Source organism: Stenella coeruleoalba (genome assembly GCF_951394435.1).
Source record: "Stenella coeruleoalba genome assembly, chromosome: 9".
Classification (NCBI taxonomy): Eukaryota; Metazoa; Chordata; class Mammalia; order Artiodactyla; family Delphinidae; genus Stenella; species Stenella coeruleoalba.
In genome coordinates, this window is record NC_137155.1 from 71,970,413 (window position 1) to 71,997,357 (window position 26,945).

The window sequence follows — 26,945 nt, forward strand, 5'->3', positions numbered from 1 at the left end:
CTTAGAAAACACACAAGCAAAAACTGGAGTGAAATATTCAAAAGTGTTGGGCTTCCCTGATGGCGCAGTGGTTGAGAGTCCGCCTGCCTATGCAGGGGACGCGGGTTCGTGCCCCGGTCTGGGAAGATCCCACATGCTACGTAGCGGCTGGGTCCGTGAGCCATGGCCACTGACCCTGCGCGTCCGGAGCCTGTGCTCCGCAATGGGACAGGACACAACAGTGAGAGGCCCGCATACCGCAAAAAAAAAAAAAAAAGAAATTCAAAGTGTTGAGAGAAACAAAAAACCCAACCTAGAACTCTGTACTCTCTGAAATTATCCTTTAATGTGAAGGAGAAATAAAGATTTTTCAGACAAGCAAAAATTGAGGGAATTTGTTGCCAGTAGACCTACCTTGCAAGAAATGTTAAAAGAAGTTCTTAAGAGAGAAGGAAAATGATATAGGTCAGAAACTCAGATCTACATAAAGAAAGAGCATCAGAGAAGAATTAAGTGAAAGTAAAATAAAAGCTTTTGCTTTTCTTATTTTTAATTGATCTAATAGAAGACAGTTTATTCAAAATAATAACAATATATTAAATTTTGTATACTTATTGTATGCTTATGTGTAAGTGAAATGGGTGACAGCAACAATACAAAGAATGAGAGGAATTAGAATTATTTTGTTATTATAAGGTACTTGCACTACTGTGAAGTGATATAGTGTTTTTTGAAAATGAAGTTGGATTACTTGTAAATGTATATTGCAATCTCTAGGTCACACACTAAAAAAGTTTTAAAAAGTATAATGGATATGCTAAAAAAGGAAATAAAATAGAATCATATAAAATGCTCTGTGAAAACCACAAAGGTAGAAAAAGAGTAGAAGGCAAAAACAAAAATAAAAAACAAGGACAACAAAGAGAAAACAATAACAAATATGGTAGATATTAATCCAACTATATCAGTAATTACTTTGAACATCAATGGTTTATATGCATCAATTAAAAGACAGAGATTGTCAAAGTGGATAAAAAACAAGACCCAACTCTATGTTGTCTATAAGAAACTCACTTTAAATATAAAGATTATACTTATATAGCTATATACTATATAATATATAAATTCAAAGTAAATGAATGGAGAAATATATACCATACTCACACTAATCAACAGAAAGTGGGAGTAGCTATATTAATTTTCAACAGAGTGAACTTCAGTCAAGGAAAGTTATCAGCGACAAAGAGAGGCATTACATAATGAGAAAGGAGTCAATTCTCCAAGACATAACAATCTGTTTTCTTTTTTAATAGATCGTTATTGGAGTATAATTGCTTCACAATACTGTGTTAGTTTCTGTTGTACAACAAAGTGAATCAGTCTTTAACATGTATGCATCTAACTATAGAATATATGAGGCAAAACTGCTAGAATTTCAAGGAGAAATAGATGAATCCACTATTATAGTTGCAGACTTTAACATCCCTGCATCAGAAGTGGAAAGATCCAGCAGGCAGAAAATCACTAAGGACATAGCTGAACTCAACAGTACTAACCATTGACTGGATATAATTGACATCTATAGGTACTCCATTTGACAATAGTAGAATGTACATTTTTCTCAAGTTTACACGGAACAGTCACCAATATTCTGGGCCATAAAACACATCTTAACAAGTTTAAAAGTATAGAAATCATACACTGTATTTTCTCATATCACAGTGAATTTAAACTAGAAATCAATAAAAGAAAGATAGCACGAAATCCCAAAATACTTGGAGATTAAATAACATACTTCTAAATAATACATGAATCAAAGAGGAAAATTCAAGAGCAATTAAGAAATATTTTAAACTAAATGCAAACAAAAATACAGCTTATCAAAATTTATGGGATGCAGTGAAAGAAGTGCTTAGAGGGAAATGTATAGCATTGAATGAGCAGGCTAAAAAAGAAAAAATATCTAAAATCAATAATCTAAGATTCCACATTAGGAAATTTGAAACAGAAGAGCAAATTAAATGCAAAGTAACCAAAAGAAAATAAATAATAAATTAGAGCAGAAATCAATGAAACTGAAAGTAGGAAATCAACAGAGAAAATCAACAAAACCAAAAGCTTTGAAAATATTGGTTGTTTGAAAATACCAATAAAAGCAATAAGCTTCTAGTGAGACTAAGAAAAAGAGAAAGACACAAATGATCAATATCAGAAATGAAAGATGGACATCACTAAAGAGCCCATGGACATAAAAATATAATAAATATATATTATAAACAATTCTATGCCCACAAATTTGATAACCTAGATTAAATGGACCAATTTCTTGGTACAATTTGACAAAACTCACACAAGAAGAGATAGACAATCTGAATAGGCCTACATCTATTAAATGAATTAAATCAATAATTAACAATCTTCCAAAACAGAAAGCACAAGGCTCACATGGGCTCATTGGTGAATTCTACCAAATATTTAATGAAAAAATTATACCAATTCTTACAATCTCATCCAAAAGACAGAAGCAGAGGGAATATTTCCTAACTCATTGTATGAGGCCAGCTTTACCCAGACAAAAACAAGAAAAGGAAACTACTACAGACAAATATCTCTTATGAACATAAATGAAAACAATTTCAACAAAATATTAGCAAATTGAATCCAACAATGCATAAAAATAATTATACACCATGACCAAGTGGGATTTAACCCAGGTACACAAAGCTGGTTCAACATTTGAAAATCAATTAATCAATTAATGTAATCCATCACTTCAAAGCTGAAGAAGAAAAATCACATAATCATATCAATGGATGCAAAAAGGCATTTGACAAAATAAAACACCCATTCATGATAAATCTTTCAGCAAACTAGGAATAAAGAAGAACTTCCTTAACTTGATAAAAGAAAAACTACACAAAACCTACAACTAATATCAACTAAACTTGAAGATTTCTCACCAAGATCATGAACAAACCAAGGATGTCCCCTTTCAAATATGCTTTACAGCACCTTCTAGAACTCCTAGAAAATTCAGTAAGATATGAAAGGAAGTTAAAATATACAGGTTGGAAAGGAAGAAATAAAACTTTGTTCAGATGATATAATTGTCTATGTAGAAAATCTGAGAGAGAGAGAATATTTAGTTTTGTTAAAAAATCACCTGTCTTCCCAAGGGGCTGAGCCATTTTGCATTCCTACCAGCAATAAATAAAAGTTCCTGTTGCTCCATGTCCTCACTAGTATTTGGAATTGTCGGTGTTTCAGTTTTTGGTCATTCTAATATATGTGTAGTGGTATTCCATTATTGTTTTAATTTCAAATTACCTAATAACATATGATATTGAGCACTTCTCATATGCTCAATATCAATATGCTCAATACTCATTGAGCACTTTTAATTGACATCTCTGTATCTTCTTTGGTGAGGTCCCTGTTCAGATTTTTTTGCCCAGTTTTTAACTGGATCATTTGTTTTTTACTGTTGAGTTTTATGAGTTCTTTCTTCATGAGTTTTTAAAATCATATTTGATGGTTTAAGCAAAAATTATAGTGCTGTTTGATGTATGCTCAAAGTATGTAGAAAAACTTATTAAGAAAATATTACATTTTAAAAGTTGGCAGGGTAAAAGGACCTAAATGGAAGTAATTTTCTACACTTTACTCAAAGTTGTAAAATGTCAATACCAGTAGACTGTGGTGTATGTAGACTGTGATGGTAGATATATATGTATATACTTTAATACCTACAGTCAACACTGAAAAGCTATACAATGATATATACTTAAAAAACTGTAAATAAAGAAAATGAAACTCTAAAAAACATTCAAGTAATCCATAAGAAGGAAAGGAAAAGGAAACAGAGGATGAGAAACAGAGGGAACAAATAGAAAACAAATAATAAAATAGAAGATTTATCTCCTAATATATCAACAATTTCATTTCAATTGTAACTGTTCTAAATATATTAATTAAATGACAGTAATTAGTGGGCTGGATTAAAAAATGATTAAATTATATGATGTCTACAAGAAAGTTCCTTCAAACATAATGATATAAGCAGATTAGAAGGACAGAAAAAAGATACACCATACAAAACTTAATTTTAAAAAGAGTAGCTCTATTAATATCATGTAAAGTAGACTTCCGAGAAGAAAAAAATCAAACAAACAAACAAGCAACAACAACAAACCCCACCAAAACCTTATCAACAACAAAGAAGCATATTACAAGGGTCATTACACCAAGAAGACATAGTGGTCCAACATGTATATGCACCAAGCAATGGAGCATCAAAATACATGAAACAAGAATGAATAGAACTGAAAGGAAAAGAAGACAAATCATTTTAACTGGCAGTTTCAACACCCTATAACTGTTAAAGAAATTTAATTTGTAAATTAAAAACTTACAAAAAATAATCTCTGTAGACCCAGATGGCTTCAGTGGAGGAATCCACCAAACAATAAATAAGAATTGGGACAAACTCTACATAATCTCTTCTAGATAATAGAAGAGAAACTAACATTTTCCACCTCTTTTTATGAGGTCTGGATTATCCTGATATCAAGGTCAGACAAAAACAATACAGGAAGAAAGAAAGAGAGAGAGAGAGAAGGAGGAAGGGAGGGAGGGAGGAAGTAAGGAAGGAAAGAAGGAACGAAGGAAGGAAAAGAAAGGAGGGAAGAAGAGAGAAAGAAACGAAGGAAACTACAGATTAATATTTTTCATGAACTTAAGTGCAAAAAATTCTTGACAAAATATGAACATTTTGAATCTAGCAATGTATAAAAAGAGTTCTTAAACATAACACCAAAACACAATTCATAAAAGAAATAATTGATAAATTGGATTTTATCAAAATTAAATTTTTCTGTCCTGTGAAAGATCTTATTAAAAGGATAAAAAGAAAAACTACAGCCTTGAAGAAAATATTTGCAAATCACATATCTGACAAATGACTTATACCTTTAAAATGTATAGAAAGAAGGATAAAGAATTAGCTTCACTGATCTTTATGTTATTTACACAGTTTTCTTACAGACTTACAGAACTCTGCACAATAGTAATGGCTACACTGTATTAAGTAATCAGGAAGGTAAGGTTCTGCCAACTGATAATCCTGGGATAGCAATATGTGATAAATTATTACAGTTAGAGTACCCCCCCAAAAAAAATCACACCTGTTTGTATTAACTCCATTATGTAGTCTTTTCGTACATTGACTATGGCTTAGCCATGTTGGCTTGGCCAATGAGACATCATGCAAAATGATGTCACATTCAGGCTGGCCCCATCTCTTCCTGCTTCTAGAACCCTGCTACATATGAAGCCAAGTTATCCTACTAGAGACAAATGGTCCAGCAGACAGCCAACACCAACAACCAGACTTTTGAGTGAGGTTGTCTTAGACCATCAATCCCAAGGATAGTCACCAGATAGTATGCAGAATTAGCAGCAAAGGAACTACTAAAATGAACTACTATTGCTGACCCAGAGAATGATAAAGAGGTAAAATAGTTGTTTTAAGTCACTAATTTTCACAGTGGTAGATTTCGCAACAACACGTAACTGATACAGCTTATTATTACTAAATATTTAAATCTTACTTAAACTTAAGTAAATGGGTTGACTCAATTATGTAATTGAGTACTTTCATTTCAACTCTAATTTTGAAAGCCCTTCATAATTATACACTCTAACTTTTTAAAATTTGAAGTTGTTCATGGTATTATGAGAATCACTGAAGAGAGTAACAGCATCAATGTAGCTGGTTTGGGAAATTGAATTTTGTGTGAATTTATTCAGAACCTACCTTACATAATGTATTTTTAATTTGCCAATAATGATTTTGGCTTCAAATTCTGCCTGCCTTCAGAATATCAAATGGCCAAAAACCAGCAAATTCAGAGTTTACTCAGAACCAATTAATGTAAGTTTTACCAATTATACCTTTATACAAAGTTCAAGTCTTGAACAATTGTGGACTGTGGACTGTTTTTCTTATCATCTTTTGAAATAGTTTAAAGAAGAAGAACCAATTGCCAAATGTGGAGATCAACACTAAAAAGATTAAAATGTTCATCTGTCATTGTAATTTTGCCAAATAAGTTATTGAGTAATTTGTGGAATTTATTATTCAAGCTATTATTTAGGTCAATCTAGTAAGCACATTAATATGAAAAACATCTCCTTTTTCGCCATCTTAGCTACAATAAACTTTAAAATATGCCAATCTTCATGCTTTAGGGCATAATTTGGTTACCAGCTGGGGTCAGGAAGAAATTTTCTCCATAGTGTAGTATTGCCAATTACCATAGGTGTAGAGAGAACAAGAGAAAGAGTCCAGGGGTTACACGGCCCTCTAAAGCATCTGGTATTGGATGCTTTCTGAGTGAGAATTCAGGATAAGATGAAACATTCAATTGTTCCTGTATGTCAATTCCGATATTCCTATGAGCAGCCAATATGACATTGCTGCCACAAGGGAGGGATTTCCTACAGAACAGATGTCACTTACAGTATTATGTGGACTATCTATCTCAACGAATAATTGCTTGGCACTTTTGCCCTATGGCAAGGGTCTGAAAATATGTTAGGGTGGGAACACACCATACAAGCAGATGGGCTTAGATAAAAGAAAGAGCAAGAGCATACTGAGTCTGAAATAGATATGTAAAAGCCAGATGGGGGTACTGAAGCAGATGTCTTTCCTTATCTTCAGCAACTAAAGCTCAAGATCAGAATTTTCCAGTTATTAGTTATTTAGAAGTTCTATTCTCAAATTTCTTTAGATGAGTATGTGTTACATAAGTCTCCAATTTACTGAAGTAAAGAAACCTTGCCTTTTTGGTATAAACTGCAATTTCCATTTGAAATGAATGCATTTTGCTTTAGGCCTGAAACTGATGTGAGACTCCCAACACCAGTGCCTGCTACTTCCACCCCTCCCCCGAAAAAAGAAAAAGGAAAAAACTAAGCTGGGATAAGAGGAGGGACACAAAGACTGACAATGAATGACAAAGGACAACTGAGATGGGACTTGCCTGAGAGAGACAGCAAGAGAGGAAAAAAAGTTCTTTTAAAATATCAATAAGAGAATCAAAGAAAGCAAGATCCTTTTTCTGATAAAAGGGGAAAAGTTAATAACAGTGAAGAAAGAAGGCAATTGCAATATGCTCCAACTGTAATGGAAGAAAAGAAGATGAAGGTAGAATCAGAAAGTAACCATTTTAAATAAGTTTAACATACATGTAGCTTTCACAATTCAAGAATTAAAGTTTTAAAAATATTTAAACTATTTGCCTCCATAGCAGACCTGACTGACTATCCAAATAATGGGTTGGAGAAAGAGGAGGAATGTTTTTGTTCACAAGAACCAGCAAAGGAATTTTTACTTTTAAAATAGCATTGACTCCAGAAAAAAGCTTGGGTCTGGGGGCAGTGAACAATAATGAATTGTAAATTATCAACAAGCATTAATTGATATCTCAGAATTAGAAAATGCTCGAGGATGTTACAGATACATTTCTATGAGTATAATTAGACACAAGTAATAAGTGCTTTGAGAATTTTTTGGACAAAAATAATCTGGCCATTCAATAATGTCTGGAAACTGTGAGTCAACAGAACATTTGTTCATGTGTTAGAGCAGATTCAAAGGTGATTCTTAAGGAAAATTCTAAGCCTTGCTTGCCTATATCCCTTTGTATGTAATTTAATCTTAAGAAATATAATTTTTATCATAAGATATTAATCCTACCATGTTCATCTGTTTTCAAAGTTTAATAACCCATCCACAATTGTTAATATGGAGAAACAGGATACAAGGTCCTATTTGAGACTATAGCTCAAAATTTCTTTTAGCTATAGTCCAGCTGACAAAAGTATAATGTAAGGGAAATTGCCTAAGGAGCAATCATACACTATTCTGAGGCCACTTAAAGAGTTTGGACTTTATCTTCAAGGGAACGGGAAGCCACTGAAAAGCTTTTGTTGGGGTGTGTGCTTGGGAGAAGGGCACCACAGTCACATTTATATTACCATAGATCCCTGGGAATACACGGTGGGGAAAGATTGGAGGGTAACATGACAGCGAATAAGGACACCAATGTGGAGCATTGTAGTAATTAGATGAGAAATGATGATGACCTTGACTAGGGTTGTGGCTGCAGCAGTAGAGGAGTGGGGAGATTTGAAAACTATTTATGAGGGGGGCTCAAACAGGAATTTGCAATAACAGGGATGAAAGAGAGAGAGGATGGTAGGATGATTTCTGTTTTAAGGCTTGAGCAAGGGCATGGGTAAATATTCCAGTTATGAAATATGAAACTCTGAAGAAGGAGCAGGGTCTTTGTTTGTTGTTTTGTGTGTGTGAATTCATTGGGAGACACTACTAATCCAGTTTAGGCCATATTAAGTTTGAAGAGGCATCTAGATAGAAGCAGTTGGATATTTGGATGTGTAGCTAAGAGGAGGGCTGCAAATTGAAGACAAATATTTTTAGGTAAGCAGCATTTACTTTATTGAACCCATGGTAGTGGATAAATCTGCCTGAGGATAACGTGAAAAATCAGAAGCAAAGAATCTCAAAAACACTTTTAAGGAAAAAGATTTATTAAACAAGTATTTTGTAAACACCTACTCTGTTCTAGTCCCCAGAGCTCGATCTATCTCGCTCTATACAACAGATAAGGTGTATTCTCCCATGTAGCATACATTTTCAGGAGTTGAGCCAAACAGCTAACCAGTAAACATATAAGAGCAAAACCCTCCAACATGATAAGTTAGGTATTTTCAGATACTCTGAGAAACTGTGTAGAAAATAAAAGAGCACATGGTGATAACAAGTGCCTGGAACATGGTGGAACACTGAGGGAGGGATAAGAAGATGCAGCATGCAAAAGAAAGCAGGAGCCCTAAGGAAGGAGAACAGCAATAGGAACAGGTGTTTTATTGGAAGAGGGAAACTATTGCAACTCAGAGCCAACCAAGAGGCAGAAAACGGAAAGTTAGTTTTCTCTCTAATAAGGCCACCAAAAGTTTCTCTGCCAAAACTGCTGCTTATACAGTGTGTAATCAAACTGGACAAGTCTCAGAAAAGTTGTAGAAAGACAGTGCCTTGAATCTAAAGTCTAGAAAGTTAAAAGGAAAGCAAGGAGGGTTTGGGAACTGCTGAATCTAGTGAGCTAAAACAATTAACAAAACACCGAGATAAGACCTTTCCTTAATTTAGTTATATATTAATATCAAAAATGTAACTTAGAATGGAAATGTATACTATTCCTGCTTTTCTCAGTTATTCATGTTCGATATTTCACGCTCAGGATTAGTTACCACATCTAGACATCATGATTTATCTAGTGGAAGCTACTGAAATAATTAGCATCTGTATATCTGGGTTTACATACTTAAAAAATGATGATAGCTGTGTTGCCACTAAAAATTAGCAAAACAAAGTTATAGGTTGAGCGCACATTATTTTAAAATTCTAATGAAAAAATTTTTGGTTAATCCCCATGATGCATTTTCAAGTAGCTATGAGAAATTTGAAGATTCCTTGAAATTTGAAATCATAATAATTTGAAGTCATAATAATCTATTAAAAGCCTCAGAAAGAGACATACAAGGAAAAGTTGAAAAAGAACAACAGTATTCACATTTATGGAGGGAGATTATAAAGTTAAAGGTGACCAATTTTCTATGTTTCAAGATAAGTAAAAGGAAATTAGGTTAAAATTATAAGCCAATCATAGTGAAGAAGAAGATTAATATTATAACTTCTATGTATGCCACAATATATTACCCAGAAGGTTGTATAATTCTCTCTGCTTCATTACCTAAAATCAAGACAGGCCCTGAAAAGCAGGTATTGATTAATAAGAATCATAGTGCCAGACTATCTTATACTTGAGGTTTCCAAAGAAACAGGTCACTCCCACCCTTGTCCCCTTTGACTTCAGTGAGCCATTTTCCTCCATCAGTAAGCTTTTGAGCTATAAAGATATTTCATAGGGTTTTAGATGCTACTAGTCTCAGGTGTATAATAAGTTTTATTCAGACAACACCATGGGGATTAGTTGTCTTCTTGAGACTCTTGCTTATGAAGTTGATCGTAACTTGGATGAACTCAGCTTAAGCCACAGCTACCATCTTAGTTCACCCATTACTCATCATCAGTTAGTAGTAGCTGCATTTGCTCAGGTTCAACCATGCATTCCTCATTTTTATAAAAAAAAGGAAATACATGTTTGTGGAAAACATGTCCTCACTCTGATCAAAAAATCTTTTTATAGACAGTGTATAGCTCTCACTTTATGTTTTCAGCTCCACAGCTTCTGTAATTTCTGTCCCTTTCATCAACACTAGAGGCAGAGGGGTTTTTAAAGTATGTTAGGTGTAATATACAGGCCACTTGACATAATTTCTGTTTTAAGTCTGAGTCTTATTAGAAAAAGAAAGAAGGGTTTTAAAAGGTTTTTGGAATAGATAACTTCAAAAGTTTGCTCAGCATAGATGTAAATGAAATCTATGTCTGGAGGAAATGAACAAATCCTACAGGTTATTTAACAAATTTAGAACATCCAAAGGACAACTAGACAATGCTATCTAAGCATGGAAGATTTAGCAACTGATTCTGTAACTGGATTTCTGGTTTCTAACTCTTTTCTCTTGTTCTCTAAGTTTTACCTCTGCATCAGAGTTAGTATCCTTGATATACACTTCTTGTGGATTTTTCCTTTTTTTGTATGCCAAATCCTTTCCCTGCATCCCTCCTGTCCTATGACTCCAGAGAAAAGTAAAGGCAAATGCCAACAGTGGAAAAATGAAGATGTAGGAAGTTCTTGGCAGATCAAGCAATGAGAAGTATACATTTCCACCAAAAAAAAAAAAAAAAAAATATAGTAAGAGGACAAAGGGGGACAAGATGACAAACATGAGGGTTCTAATTCCCTGTTCTGGGACAAAACCATTTTTGTATATGCAGTGGAGAGTCAGAGAGAAGAAGAAACATAAAAAGAGGGATTTTTGCTCCATTTTCCATTTATGATGGTGTTGAGTCACCACAGCATATAAGAAATGATGACAAATATTCCAGCAGGCCCCAGGCTCTGTGACTGAGCCCCAAGGTCCACTGGCATTGACCACTGATGCTACCCTTGCTGGAGGTAGACCGTGAACCCCATTAGCCACAGACTTAGCAAGGGGAGCTAACAGGAAGCCTGGTTCTTAGGTCAAACCACCTTCAAACGTTCCAAACAAATTTGACAGACTTCAACTAATGGAAAAAATTAGACAAAGCCCCTCTACCCTGCATAAGTGATTTAACAAATATAATGTTAGGCTGTTAACCAGTATAGAATTAACTAATGCAACGAGAACAGGTATGGCCTGTGTTAATAGCCACAAACTGGGATGACTGCCTGGCTCATAGTAATTTCTGGAGCCATGTTTGTAAAGCACCCCCTCCTCATTCTAATAATATACTATCCCTTCCATCTCTCCCTACAGCCACAAAAGTGAATACCTGACTAATGAAAACTGATCATAGCATCACCATCACCTTAATGACCAGCCTAAGGGATCACATGCCGCGGAGCAACTAAGCTCGTGCTCCACAACTACTGAACCTGCGCTCTAGAACCCGCGAGCCACAACTACTGAAGCCCATGCACCTAGAGCCCGTGCTCCGCAACAAGAGAATCCACTGCAATGAGAAGCCCCCGCACCACAAGGAAGAGTGGCCCCCGCTCACCGCAGCTACAGAAAGCTTGCGTGCAGCAACGAAGACCCAGACAAAAATAAAATAAATAAAATTGAAAAAAAAAAAAAAAGGCTGGGATTCCAAATGTGATCCCAGCAAATCTTTATCTGGAATTTTTCACACTAGAGCCAAGTAACATAAGCCCCCATTTTCCTAGGTGACATGTTGTGAGGATGCAGGCCTAAAGGGAATGAAGCCCACACAGTGTGCTACAAGGAGGACCTGGTCTGAGAACAAAGACAATATGCAGAGAAAAGCACAGATGAGAAATAGACACTTCTTAACCATATTTGAAGTTTCCTAACGGTATTCAAAGTCCTGGTTCCAGTCACCCCTGATATCCTTCCTAGTAATAGGGGTCAACGAATTCTCTTTTTGACTTAATCAACTTCCAACTGGGCTGTTCTTACTGAACATCATCTGAGTCTTCACTAATAAAGCTAGTGAGAAAGTGGGTAAACCCCAACCAGATGGACAAATAATAACTGCCAACACTGTAATGGTCATAGAACAATAACATTTTTTTCATTGTGCAATTTTGAGCTAATTTCTTAAAATCTCTGAGCCTCAGTATATTATCTGGAAAATAGGGCTTACAGCTACTCTACTGGATTATTGAAAAATTAAGAATAATGTTGTAAAGTATTAGCATAATGGCTTTCCATGGCACTTCTTAAAAAGTGCTAAAAATTAATTTTTCTGAAAGTGAGGATGTGAGGATAATGATGAAGATGACCCTGAAAAGACAAAGATTACAGGACTCAGAATCTTATGTGATTTTTCTATTAAAAGCATGCCTGATCAAACATATTTTAATAAAGAAAGTTACAAGAACTGAAAAGAAAAATGTAACATAGTCAGAGATAATTATAAACAAAACATCTCCATTACCTTAAGAAGCAATGATTTTAAGAGCTTAATTTACAACAAATAAGCATTCATGGTCAAAAGTTTACTAGGGGTTAATGAAATAGTCTTACCTTTAAGAATAGGTTTAATGTAAAAACAAGCAAATGTGATTGATATAGCTATTCCCTGAGAATGGATATAACAATAGTTTTAGGCCCAACTCAAATGTCTCCATAATAATAAAGCCTTCCATGACTTCACCAAACCTATGTACAATTACTAGACACCATACCTATGGTATTTAGTCTTTCTTTCATTGCATTGATATTTATTTATTTACCTTCTACATTATAAAACTTACATAGCAATGTCTCTCTTTTTCATATTTGTACCCTATAATTATAGCTCAAGAACTTGGTCGAAAGTAGCTGCTCAAAGTATTAAATTAAACTGAACTCTAGAAGTTTACTGGGAGTCAGAGAAATGGTTTCCTATCTTGCCTCTGTCATTCACTCAGTGTGTTCCCTTAAAAAAGCCAATAGCCTTACAGTCATATACTCACTGCAGTGGACTTCAAAGTTAGGTACTCTAACCTCCTACTCCAGTGCAAAAATCCCCTCTAAAATACATTTGCTCGAAATTGAGTTATTTGTAGTGAGGTGGATGGACCTAGAGTCTGTCATACAGAGTGAAGTTAAGTCAGAAAGAGAAAAAGAAATACCGTATGCTAACACATATATATGGAATCTAAAAAAAAAAAAAAAATTGGTTCTGAAGAACCTAGGGACAGGACAGGAATAAAGACGTAGACATAGAGAATGGACTTGAGGACACAGGGAGGGGGAAGGGTAAGCTGGGACGAATTGAGAGAGTGGCATGGACATATATACACTACCAAATGTAAAATAGATAGCTAGTGGGAAGTAGCTGCATAGCACAGGGAGATCAGCTCGGTGCTTTGTGACCACCCAGAGGGGTGGGATAGGGAGGGTGGGAGGGAGACGCAAGAGGGAGGAGATATGGGGATATATGTATATGTATAGCTGACTCACTTTGTTATAAAGCAGAAACTAACACACCATTGTAAAGCAATTATACTCCAATAAAAAATAAAATACGTTTGCACACTCAGACCCTCTACAAAAAAGTAATCTTCAATGAAGTTCATAACCACTTTTTCGCATAATTATTATCTCTCACATTGAACAACTCAACAAAGCAATGCTTTAAAAGACCCATTATCAGAGAGACAGCGAGAGATCCAGATTTCCAACTGAAAGATGGCATCCTTTCTTTACACTCCAGCACTTACTTGTGTTTTAAAGTCTTAGAATGACTTTAGAAAGCTTATCATTCTTAATAATCTTCCTACTCATATGGCACACCTACTGATTGGTTTAGATAGTCAAATGAGATGATATGAAACTTCTCTCTATAGTATAAAATGCCGTATTATTATCTTAATGATGATGTTGATTATAATGATGATGATAGGAAAGAGAAAATTATGTACTTTGGAGGTTTTGTTGCCCTAATATTTACATGCTGTTAAATGAACCACTTGCTGGGTATTGAGAGGAAGTTCTGGATTTATATCCTTACTTTGTCTTCAACTTTTGAGTACATTTAAAATGTATGAATTAAAAAGTAGGTGATTACCCACTATATTTACTTAGAAATTATGGCCATTATGTATACAGATATGTGCCTTGGGAAAGGATGGTAACTGACTTGAAGAAATCTCTGGTCTTACTGGGAAAAGTCTCTGAAACATTGGTTTGTATGAAAATTGCATGTGGAATTGTGTGTGCTGGGTCCTGGCTTCCTGGCTGAGTTGAAGTCTCCTCTGCTTTTCTCCTAATTGTCCTTTCAGTTGAAATTGGAATCCAATTAAAGCTTGTAACATATTTTTCTTCTTTTCTTCTCACTATTAATGATTTGAAAAAAAGAAGCTCTCCAAAAAACATACAAGAAATTATTTTCTTTTATCACCTGAGATTACATATTGTAAAATAATCTAGTAAATGATAGGGGAAGCATCTGAAATAGAAAAACAAATTCATTCTTTAATGGTTACGGTTCACCCATAATACAATTCTTAATGTTCAAGTTAAAAAAAAAAAAAAGATGAGAAGAAACAGTTGGCATTCAGCTAACAATTGTGTTTGGAGATTTGTGCCTGACTTTGTTATTCTGAGCAAAGCCAGGTACCAGTCTCTTGGGATTATGTACAAAGGCAAGAAAAAAAGTGGACATGTACAAACCTCAAAGGTGACTGCTGGGTTAATAAAACAGCCTGTTTTCTGTTCACCCACTCTTGCTCTCAGTGTGCAAGTATATTAAAATATGTCAAAAGGAAAACCATTCGCTGTGCAAAAATAATTCAACTACAAGTCACAATTTCCAGCTGCTGGAGTGCCTTAGTGCATTTAAGTGCACTAACAAGTGACCCATACATCTCCCTGGATGAAAGTTGTATCCTCATTAAAGGAGAAACAAACACAAAATAGGAACAACTGTCACATAGAAAAACAGACCACAATAGATGCCGCATTTCCCTCAGTATGTTTCTGACTTAAGCTATCACAGACTGAAGAGCAGTGCTGTCCTAGAAGTCACCTCTTAAAAAGCTATGAAAGTAAAACGAGGAAGCTGCTAGAGGAACTGAATGTGTATCTGGAAAAACATTTTTTCTTTCTAGTCTCTATAAAATCTCTCACCACACAAGACATTGTAATAATGTGAAGTGGCTGGATTAAACAAACGTAGCCCAGGGAATTTAGAATTAATGCTCTAACATATCTTTAAATAACCCCTCTTAGATAAAGTCTGGTTTAAGCATTCATAAGACATCATACCAACCTTTGCTTTTCTGACTTTTCTCTAGAGAACTATATCATTAATATGAATCTGCAAAAAAAAAAAAAAAAAAAAGGTTAATGTTGTTCAACTCTAATAATACTGTTCTTATTTGATTAGTATGTTGCATATTACTGTAAGGCAAAAATAAACATTGGATGCTCAGTGTGATAGCTCCAGTCCTCAGCACAGCAGGATATATTTTTAAAAAGCATATGCCTTCAAAAAGCAGATAATAATCTGGAACAATAAGGGAACAATATTTCAGAAAATGTACCTAATTACAAAATGTGGTACCAACAATTATTTCAAAGCTGGATAAGGCTCTCCTCTTGTATACAGGGACATCTTTGCTCAACGATTTTCGTAGCAGTTACCGGATATTATTGCAATTGCCTACTTTGTTGTGATTCTCAAACTAGAATGCAAGTTCTTCAAGGGCAAGATTTCTTATGTCATTTTTTTAATGTTTTTAGAACACCCATCTCACACAGCCCCTGGCATGTAATAGGAATTGAATAATTTAATTCGTTGGGTGGTTAACTTATTAAATATAGTTGTGCGGTTGACAATTTGTGTCCCCTTTTGAACTACCAACCCTTTCCTGGAAGAGAGCAGAAGAATTGTAAAGGGAAGGTGGATCTAGGAAGACATCAACAATTTCTGTGAAAACTTACAGTCCAGAAACAATGGATATACATATAGAAGAGCAGAACTACTCAACTCTGAACTATGCTTTAAACTCAAATATACAGAGCCATTATTAAAATGAAACTGAAGCCCAGTATAGGAGGAAAGATAATAAGGGATCAGCAAACCAAGCTAAATAAATTAAACTGGCCAGGCCCAGAACAACTATGTAAGCTTAGAACAAGGAAAGTATGTGAGGAACCTAAGTTAATGATAAGAATAACTTATTAAAAAATGGGAAATGATACATTTGGATACCAAGAACTAGTGAGCTTGATTTTTAGCCCCCGTGAAATTCAAAGCAGATTATTAAATATATAGTCTAGGAAGTCGTGAAAAATAAAGTGGAATTCGGTAGGAGATAGTATTGCATAAAATCAAAAGAGTATTGTATGAAAACAAAAGTTCTGGGTTCATGTTCTATATGTGTACCCTGGTTACTTTAGTGATTTCTCTTTTTTCTTATTTGTTGTGGGATAAATTGTGTCCCCCTCAAAAATATGTTGAAGTCCTCACCTCTGGTACCTGTAAATATGACCTTATTTTGAAACACTGTCTTTGCAGATGTAATTAAGGTGCAAGTTAAGATAAAGTCATACTGGAGGAGGGTGAGCCCTAAGTCTACATGTCTGGTGATCTGAAAGGAAGAGGAGAAGAGACACGGAGAAGACAGACACACCCGGAAGAACACCATGTGATGATGGAGGCAGAGACTGGAACTGTGCCAGGAAAGAAGCATGGAAATCTCCCTCTTGACTCCCAGGAAGGAAACACTCCTGCTGACACCTTGATTTTGGACTTCTGGTCTCCAGAACTGTGAGAGAATAAATTTCTATTGTTTTAAGTGACCAAGTTTTTGGTAATTTGTTATGACAGCCCTACTAAACTAATATACCCTTCTATAAAATGAAATTAGTGATATATCTTCCTAAGGTGATTGTCAGGAAGACATCAGCAATTCTTAATTTCAGTGAAACATTTCACAAAGTTTCTTGTAATGCATTTACTAATAAAATCAATCTATGTGAGTTCAATTATGAGTTAGGTTCAAAGATGTTAAAACTGTCACTCCCAAAGAGAGCTGACTAATAACTCAACATAAATCTAATGTTTTCCAAAAAAATCACTTATTGATACGTTGAAAATAGCTCTCAGGCCTTGGATGTCTATATTTTAGGGCTCTTGGAGGCAAATGGACAGAAGATGGGAAACTGATCTTGAGTAATATTTGTAATGGTGGACACAGGACCTTCATTCACCTGTTACTTTTAACACATTTAACAAGACTTAGAGAAATACACAGAATGGATGCTACTCAAATATAAGGAAAAAGATAAGTCGGAGAAATAACACTCACTGAAAAACAAACAACATTTAAAAATAAAATTCTTATTATCTTAATAATTATTTATTATTATAACAGTATAATTTAGTAATCACGATTAACAATTTAATAATTTAAACCACTAACAGTACTCCGAATAGTACTTGATACATAATAGATACTCAATAAACTACTATTATTATTAATAGCATTATAGCCTAGAATAATGGGTCAATCCCACTTAGGTGCAAAATACACAATATTTCATTTGGGTTCAAAATTATAAAAGTATGTGAAGTGGGAAATATCCAGGTTCATCATAAATTCACATAAAATAGATTTGGACATTTCAGCTGACCAAAGTCTCAATCTGTCCAGTGTTTGTGTGGCCTCTAAAACATAAACAAAACTAAACAAACAACAAAGGTGAAAACTTGGGGTGAATTAATAGGTGTACGTAAGCCTGTGATAATTTGCAGAAGGGGGAGGTGAGAGGTTTGTTCTTCTAAAAGCAGCAATTCTCCTCTTTATATCTGACAACAGCCTACATGGTTTAGAAAGAAGAGAGAGCTCCAAAGGAGATGGAGGGTTTCTGCACATTCCCAGACAAATTTCAGGAAGATAAGAAGAGGTAGGCTCCCAAGGCATGCAAATCAGTGTCACACGAAGATCCGGTGAAGGCCGGATTGCTTCAGTTGAAACACTGAAACAATTGAAGCTTCATAATAGTGGCATCCGAGAAATGCAACTGCTTTAAGAACCACCAGAGTCTCCCTCAGCTAAGACCAAAGGGTGCAAAGAATGACCACAGGCATTTGAGGGGCTAAAAGAAAGACACCAGTTAGGAAGAGAATTTGGAGCATATCACTCCCAAATATCCAAAGGAGACACCAAAAGTAAGGAGGGAGGGAAGACATTTGCCAGAGAATGAAGACAAAGGCATGAGAAGAGAAGCTCACACTGCCATGAGTTTTGGTGATATCCAAGAAAAGGGGACAAAGAAGGGCAGGTCTAATATTGTTAGTGTGACTTTTTGTTAATTAAACCTCTATCTCAAGGTTTTTAGGAACATTACATGCAATGGGGAACCTTCTGTATGTAAAATGTATTTTCTTAGACGTTGAGTAGAACACAGTGCCTATGATACTGATCATAGAAAGTAACTCGGGTTCTTTATACTTGAGTTCTTTCGATGCCAGGTTTCAGACAGCTTTGATTACTCACTGTACTAGTTCCTATCGATGCTGTAAAATAATTACCAAAACTTTGGTGGCTTAAAAAACACAATTTTAATTTTTTTCTCTTATAGGACAGACACTGAAATCAGTTTCCCTGGGCTAAAGTCAAGGTGTCAGCAGTGCTGGTTCCTTCTGGAGGCTCTAGAGGAGAATCCATTTCCTTCCTTTATTCAGATTCTAGAGGTTGCCCGTATTCCTTAGCTTGTGCCTCCTTCCTCCATCCTTAAAGTGGGGCACTCCAATCTCTGCTTCTGTGGTCACCTGTCCTTCTCCCTGACTCTGACTTCTGCATCCCTCTTATAAGTACTGTGGTGATTACATTGGGCTCACTCTGATAATCCAGGATGATATCTCTGTCTTAAGATACTTAACTACATCTGCAAGGTCCATGAAAGCATAAGCTAGTTTTGCTTGTTTCACAAACACTTATAATGCTTTTTATTGGCCAGCTGCTTTCCTAAATGCTTTACATTATTAACGCATTTAATCTGTATGATAGCCCTAGGAGGTAGGAATTATTATAATTCCCATTTCACTGGTGAGAAAACTGAGGTACAGAAAGGATAAGTTACTCACAGATAGTTTGGTGGTTATTTAGAGGCAGTATGAATCCAAATAATACCTCTTAGCTGGGTGGCCTTGATACAGTGTTTTCTCTGGGAAAACCCTATTTTATATAGTTGTTATAAGGATTAAATAAAATAATGTATATAAAATAGATAGCACAGTTGTTCATTCAAAATGTACTCATTACAAGGTAAATGATAAAATAAATAAATATATCAGAAGCATTGACCAAAACAAAAACCAACCCAAAACAGGAAAAGAAGAATAAGCGTGATTAAGGATTGGAAATGCTATGATCTGGACAATGATAGTTTAGCTTGGAGAAGAAAAGAATTATGGGGACATGATAGCTGTCTTGAAACATGTGATGAGCTTTCACGTGAAAGGGGAAGTAGATTTATTTTAATGTTCCTCCATAAAACCAAACTAAAACCTAAAGGTAGAAATTACAGGGTGATACAATCTGGCTCAAAAAAAGTGAAAGGGACTTCTCTGGCAGTCCAGTGGTTGGGACTTCGCCTTCCAATGCAGGGGGTACAGGTTTGATCCCTGGTTGGGGAGCTAAGATCCCACATGCCTCGAAAAAACCAAAACACAAAACAGAAGCAATATTGTAACAAATTCAATAAAGAATTTAAAAATGGTCTACATTAAAAAAAAAAGAGAGAGAAAGATCTAATAATTAGAGCAATCCACCAATGGAAAAGTCTGCCTCAGAATTGTAAGCTTTTAGTCCGTTGGAATGTTCAAGCACAAGCTAAGTGACTTTCTGTAGTATATAAAATATGGAAAGGATTTCAATAATGAGAGGGACATTAGAATACATTCATGCATTTATTCAGCAAATATTTACTGAACATCTTCTGTGTGTACCGCCTGTAAGGCCCCTTACAACTCTGAAAATAATAGAATCTCCTATTCTATGAACGAACAAATAAGAACACATGTTACAAAAATAGACATAATTTCAGGCTGATTCCCATTGGATTTACTGATTCTTCAGCTCCCAGGCTCTCTGGCTGGTCTGGTGTGATCTGCAGTAAGCCTTTATTTTCACAATCACTTATCACTAGTCACAGGGAGACTTTTTCTGCACTAAAGAGTCAGTTTTTAATAGGAAAAATCACTTATTTTGCATTCTGATAGCAGGGGCTTTTCTTAAAAGGAGAGAAGAGAATTTTATTCCACATTACTTACTTTACTTTTCCTTTCAGCCTAGGCAAACAAATATAATAATAACCAACCTCTTTTAATCCAAAGAAGGGGAAAAGATGGGACCCTTCTCATTTGATCTGAGGCATAAGCCACTTTGGAACAGTCTGTGCTTTGTCATTGTCTCCAGCAAAGATATGCAGAGACTTTACTCACTCTCGTGGACCCACAAATAAATTAATTATGGTAAAAATCTATTAAGTCTGATTTGTCCTGGGAATTATTAAGAAGTTGTCTACCTACCTCTCACCTAATCTCTCTGGCTAAGGGAGATTGCTTTTGGAGAATTACCTGAATTACACAGGTAATCCAAGAAAGTCTCCAGCCACGGAGCAGAATGTGCCCAGTGTCTACACCACCCGTATGACACTTCATCACACAGCACCCACTAGCATTTATTATACAGCTGTTAGTATGTGTCAGAATTGACCAGATAATTGGATAGCCCTCTATTTGATTTTTGGTGCTTATAATATTTTCTTTGCAGAAGACACAAAGCACGGATAATAATAACCCTAATACAAGTGGACATTTAATGAGCTCTTACTATGTGATGGTCACATCATATAAACCATCATAGGCAATCCTTTCAACACCCTGTTGAGCAGGTATCACCTTTATCCTTGTCTAACGAATGTGATGAGGTCAAGATTAAAATACAAAGGGACATGCTCTTGAGCTCCCATTGACTGATAAACCACAACATTTAACTACTTCCCTAACAAAGATAAATAAGTTAGCAAAGTAATTACACGTCTGTATTTAGATATCTTTTACAAAAATAAACAGTGTGCCAAAGATGGGGTTAGAACCTAGTTCTCCAGACTATTGCCTAATTTAAATATGAAAACCACTGTCAGCCCCCATGGGCTAGCGACATCACTGAGTTATTAAACATCAGGCAAGAGCCAGTATAGGTAAGAACATTTTTAAAATATGGTAAATTTTATTCTCTTCCCCTTCAAAATGCCTCAAGTCACTCGTATACATTATGGACCTCACTGGCCTGAAAATTCTCAGTTGAGGGAAAAAGAAATCCAAAATCCTTGAATTATAAGAGCACTAAAAAAATCTAAAATGATAACTATTTTGTCCATTTAACACCAAAAGATCAACTGATTTTTATTTTTTACTTGGAGTTGGCCTTTATTTAACCCATGGCATGCCAAAGTTATGGCCTGAAGCAATTTTTTCAGTGAATGCCTTGACTTGGGACAAGAATAGACATCTCTGCCTCTGAATCATTGTTTTATACCACTGCTGATGGTCAGTCTAACAAAGAAAAAACATTCCTCAACATGTAAAGAACACTAAAACTTTCTGTTCAATTATGTGTTTCCTCCATTTCAAATACATTCAGAACTGTAAAATATTTGCAAATTCCAAAATAATATGCATTATTCAGAGTTATTAAGCTCTTCACTAAAATGTTTGTGCTCAATTATACATTAAAGATAACCAACTGACTGTGTCTGCATTTTTAAAAAGTTACAACAGTTTCTTTTGATCACTTGGCTGCCTGCTGGCATCGTTTCCTAATGGAGAAATTAATTTCAAGGCATTCTGGTGCCTCTTTTACCCCCCAGATAAGTCCTGCACCTATACACAATTGTTCAGGTCTATCCCATTATTTTGAAAGTAATAAATGAGGTATAGTTAAAGGATTTAGACATGATTAGTATAGTCTAACAGTCCTTCTCTAACAAAAACAAATTTAATAGTTGCATATTATGAAAGATTACAATACCAAAGAGAAAAGTCCAAAAGTACAGTAGGAGGTATCTAATTTAGGGATTAAGAATTTATGGTGATAAGGACTGTGAGGCATCTCTGTGAGTTATCCAGGGAGAATGCAGATTCTCTGCAGGTTTTTAATGATATAAACAGCTATATTTCTGAGCGGGCATAAATAGGATCCTGGTTACGGGTAGGCAGCATAATAAAATAAAATAATAGTGTAGGAGAAGTAGATCTAATCTGGCTCAAGGATGTCTAGAAGAAACTGTTCAACAGCAACTATGTTTATATGAACATAATTTAATAGTAGCACAAGTCTTCTATTGTGTATCATCTCACATATTTTTATTTCCTGGGCAGAATCAATCTTTAGAAATCCACACACAAAAAATATCAATATCACCATACGTTGAAAATTTGCTAAGCACTTTGTATCTACTATCTCCTTCAACAGTTTCAATACGCCTATTTATTAATGCTCTTTATTGTTATCAAATGGAGAAACTGAAACTCAATAATCACAAGTAATTTGTCCCATGCTACATATTTAGTAAGTTGAATATTAAATTCATATTAGTTTGACTTCAAAATATATGCTTCCAAACTCCTGTATTATACAGCAAAATAGTCTTAGCAATAATTGAGAAAAACACAAATCCACCCACTACAGTAGGTCAGGAAAGAGAAATGAGTTAAGACTACTAAAAGGATACATGATTATTATCTGTAAATGATACAAATAGCTATATAGAAAACCTAAGAAAAACCAACAACAACCAAAAAAATTGTAAATAACAAGAGTTTAAATACAATGAATTTTTTAAAATCTTAATTACGTGCACAAACTTATGAATATACTTTAAAACCCACTGAATTGAACACTTTAAGAGAATGAATTTTATAGTATGTAAATTGTATCTCAATAAAAGTTAAAAAATAAATGATTATACTACCAGTTAATATGAGAGAAAGCGGGTGAAATAAGAACTATTCATTGATGGTATAAATGTAAATTAGAATTTTTTTTCTAGAGAGTAATTAAGCTTTGTTTATCAAAAGTCTAGTTATTATAAATAAATAAATGTCTAAAAATGCATTCTAGGAAACTAATTGGAGATGCACCATTAGATTTATACACAATAATATTCATTCAATAATACTTATTATTTATAACAGTTCCCCCGAAAAGAATTAAAACAATGGAAGCTATACAAATCCAGGAACTTCTAAATTTACTTCAATATATCCATAAAAAATCATGCTTCAGAATAATTACATTGAAAATGCTCACAATGTTAAGTGAAAATGGCAAGATACAAATAAAATAAACGTTAAAAAGAAATTAGAGCTATAATAAATGGTATGAGAGAAGAGGATTTTTTGCAAAAATATATTGATAAAAGAAGTTGATATGAAGGCATAGTTGGGTCTAGGAATGAATTAGTTCATTTGCTGGTGGGGAATAGTTGTCACCGGAGTAACAGAGGGTCAAGGAATTGTAGCTTGTTCTGTGTATAACCCCTAAATGTTAGGGAAAGAGATGGGATTGCTGCTCTGCATCACCTTCCCTCAGATACACCAAACGTACTCTCCCCATGGAGCCTTTGCAAAGGCTGTTTTCTCTTCCTGGAAATTTCTTCTCCTAGATTTTAACTTGGCTGGCTCCTGACGCACATTCCACATACATGTTGCCACTTAAAAGTCATTTAGTAAACTGTAAGGTCTTTTCTGCCCACCTAAAGCAGCATGGTCATCACCTGGGAATTTGTTGGGAAGTCAGAATTTCATGCTCTACCCAAGACCTACTGAATTCAAATCTGTAGTTTAATATCATCCCCAGGTGATTCTCGTGTACACTAAAATTTGAGAAGTACTGATTTTATAGTCTATGATAGAGACCCCATACCAATTCCTTCATCATTTTCTTCATAGCTCTTATGCATCTCTAAAATTCCCTCTCCTTCCTACATGTAGTTCCATTAGGACAAAAATCTTTTTGTCTTTTTGCCTGTATCCTTAGTTCTCAAAATCATTCTTGATGCACAGTTGGAACACAGTGAATATCTGTTGAATGAAAGCATAGGATGGGGAGAGGGATACCTCAGTGATTTTCATTGAAGAAATATACTATTTCATGTTTCCTTAATTATCTAAGTTACTCTGTCTTTCAAACCTTCCTATTGTATATGGAGACAAAAGCTATTGGATAAATATTCCAGTCCAAGACATCATGTGAAAATAATATTTGTTGGTGCATAATAAATCCTATCTAATAACTTTCTGAAGAATAACCAATATTAGCATGTATAAAATAAAAGGAGGTTTCTAAAAGTTAAAACTAGAATTACCAAAGGACCCAGCAATTCCACTCCTAGGTAAATACTCAAAAGAACTGAAAACAGCTGTTCAAACAAAAATTTGGACATGAATGTTAATAACAGCATTGTTCATAATAGCCAAAAAGTGGAAACCATCCAAAAGCCCATCAATGGATGAATGGATAAGCAAAATGTGTTTTATACATACAATGGAATATTATTCAGCCATAAAAGGGAATGAAGTACTGATACCTGTTACAACGTGGATGAACTTTGAAAATATTAAGTGAAAGAAGCCAGACACAAAAAAGGCACATATTGCTTGATTCCATTTATATGAAATGTCCAGAAGAGGCAAATCCACAGAGAGAAAAAGCAGATTAGTAGTTGTCAGGGGCTGGAGAGAAGGAGGAATGGGGAGCCTGCTTAATGGGTATGGGGTTTCTTTTGGGGGTGACAGAAATGTTTTGGAATTAGATAGTGGTGATAGTTGTACATTATTGCGAATGTACTGTAAGTCACTGAATTGTACAGTTTAAAATGGTGAATTTTATGTTATAGGAATTTTATAAATAAATAAAAGTAAATTACTATTTTAAAATGTAGTATAGCATAAATGTATTGACTTGCTACCAAGAAACTTTGTGCTACAGACTCACTTATTTCAGGGGTCAGAGTTCCAAATGATTAATATTATGTGATGATTACCTCTGCCAGACAGATAAAGCAGGGAAATAAGGTAAACGAAATGAGTCTGGGATTTGCCTAAGCCAGGACTCAGATTCCTTTGATTCTCGGCTAAAAGCCCTGATTGGCCCAAAAGGTCAAATGGAAAGGAAAAAGCAGTCAAGAATAAATCAGTAAAATAAAAAATTCATTTAAATTTAGCTATTGGGAGGAAAGGAAATAACCTTCCTTTCTTCTACTAAAGAGAAAATTGACAACCTAATTTTCAGAACAGGTAACAGATGTATGGCTATAGCAAGGTGCCCAGAATTTCTTCTCTACTGGGAAATGTTGGAAATAAATTTAGGAGGAGCCTTCAGACTTACTGAAGCCACTGAAGTTGTAATTGTTGTTACAATTGCTAGGGTTTATTAAAGATCATCAGGAAGCTTGACATTAAAAAAGTGTTTAGATAGATAAGACTCCTGTTTGCACTTTAAGTCTTTACTGTTAATTACATGTTGCTGTGACTAAGCACTTCAAAAGTGACTTTTATGAACTGTGCTATTATTTAATTTAATAATAACTTCGAATAAAGTCACAGGTTAACAAAAGTTCATTAGTAAGTTAAATGTTTGGAGCTCAGAAAGCATTTCCCCACAGATCAATGTTAGCCATGGTTGTTGAGCTGTACATCCATGGGGTACAAAGGAACAGGTAATCGATACACACCTGCACCAACAGTACTAAAGAGTACAACACACACATAAAAAGATTTCGTGGAAACATTCATTCAGCATTCTGGGACCAAGACCATCTCTTCCCTCCACTGCATTACTGATGCTTATTCATTCATTCATCATTCCATCACTCATTTAACAAGCATTGGTAGTGCCTGCTATGTGCCAGGCCCCTTGACAAGTTGTCTCCCTTTCCATCTGCCAGGTAGCAGACTTTCTTCAACTTGGAGTAAGTACCTTGTGGCCTAGCTTATAAACTCCATCATGGTGGGGGTCCCTCTAGGGGCAAAGATGAGACTCTAGGGTTAAGGTGACATAATGAGGGCTGGGAATCAGTAAAACAAGGTGATGGCATAGGAACCATCCACCAACCAAGCCGTCTATACCCTTGTCCCCATTCACCACACCGTGGCCACATTGGCTTTACAGTAGGAAAGCCCTAGGAGATGATACCAATAAAGGTCAGTTAGATAAAGGATGCTTTTTCCTGTTTCACTCTCCCATACAGCAGTGATCAGGAGTGGGAAATGCCAGGAATAGTGTTAAAGCCAAACAGGTATGAGGACTGAGACCTAAATATTTATTTCCTTCCTATCTCATTACCTGAGAGCACAGACATAAAAGAATAAAGGAGAAGGAAAATCATTTATAGATGTATATCCATAGGTTTCAGTGTTGTACATCGGGAATTGTTTGAAACAAAAATATTGGTTTTCTTGTAACTGTTGAACTCATATCATTAAGGAATCACGAGTTACCAACTAACAAAGATCACCACCTAGTGGCCCCAGCAGGATAATTGCACTTGAACAAAGTGCATTGAAATTCAAAAATGTTGGGGTTTGTTACAAGAATGTAACATAACATTGAAGCTCCTTTTGTCTCTTGGACTCCAACCTCCCGTTTTCCTTTCATACTTGGTCTCTTCTAGTTTATAATTCTAAATAGTCAGTTATCTTTATTTTAATCTTTACAATTAGCTGTCTACTTTGTCACATTTTG

At 35.1% G+C, this 26,945-nt stretch overlaps 1 protein-coding gene across 6 annotated transcripts in view; it reads right to left on the reverse strand.

Moving 5' to 3' along the window:
- Positions 1–26,945, reverse strand: part of TFEC (transcription factor EC) — a 667,358-nt gene that overhangs the window by 140,743 nt on the left and 499,670 nt on the right. For all 6 annotated transcript variants that reach the window (XM_079931385.1, XM_079931390.1, XM_079931383.1 and 3 more), the window contains one exon: positions 15,455–15,502. The gene's annotated coding sequence lies outside the window, so the exon portion shown is untranslated. The remainder of the gene's footprint in view (positions 1–15,454; positions 15,503–26,945) is intronic.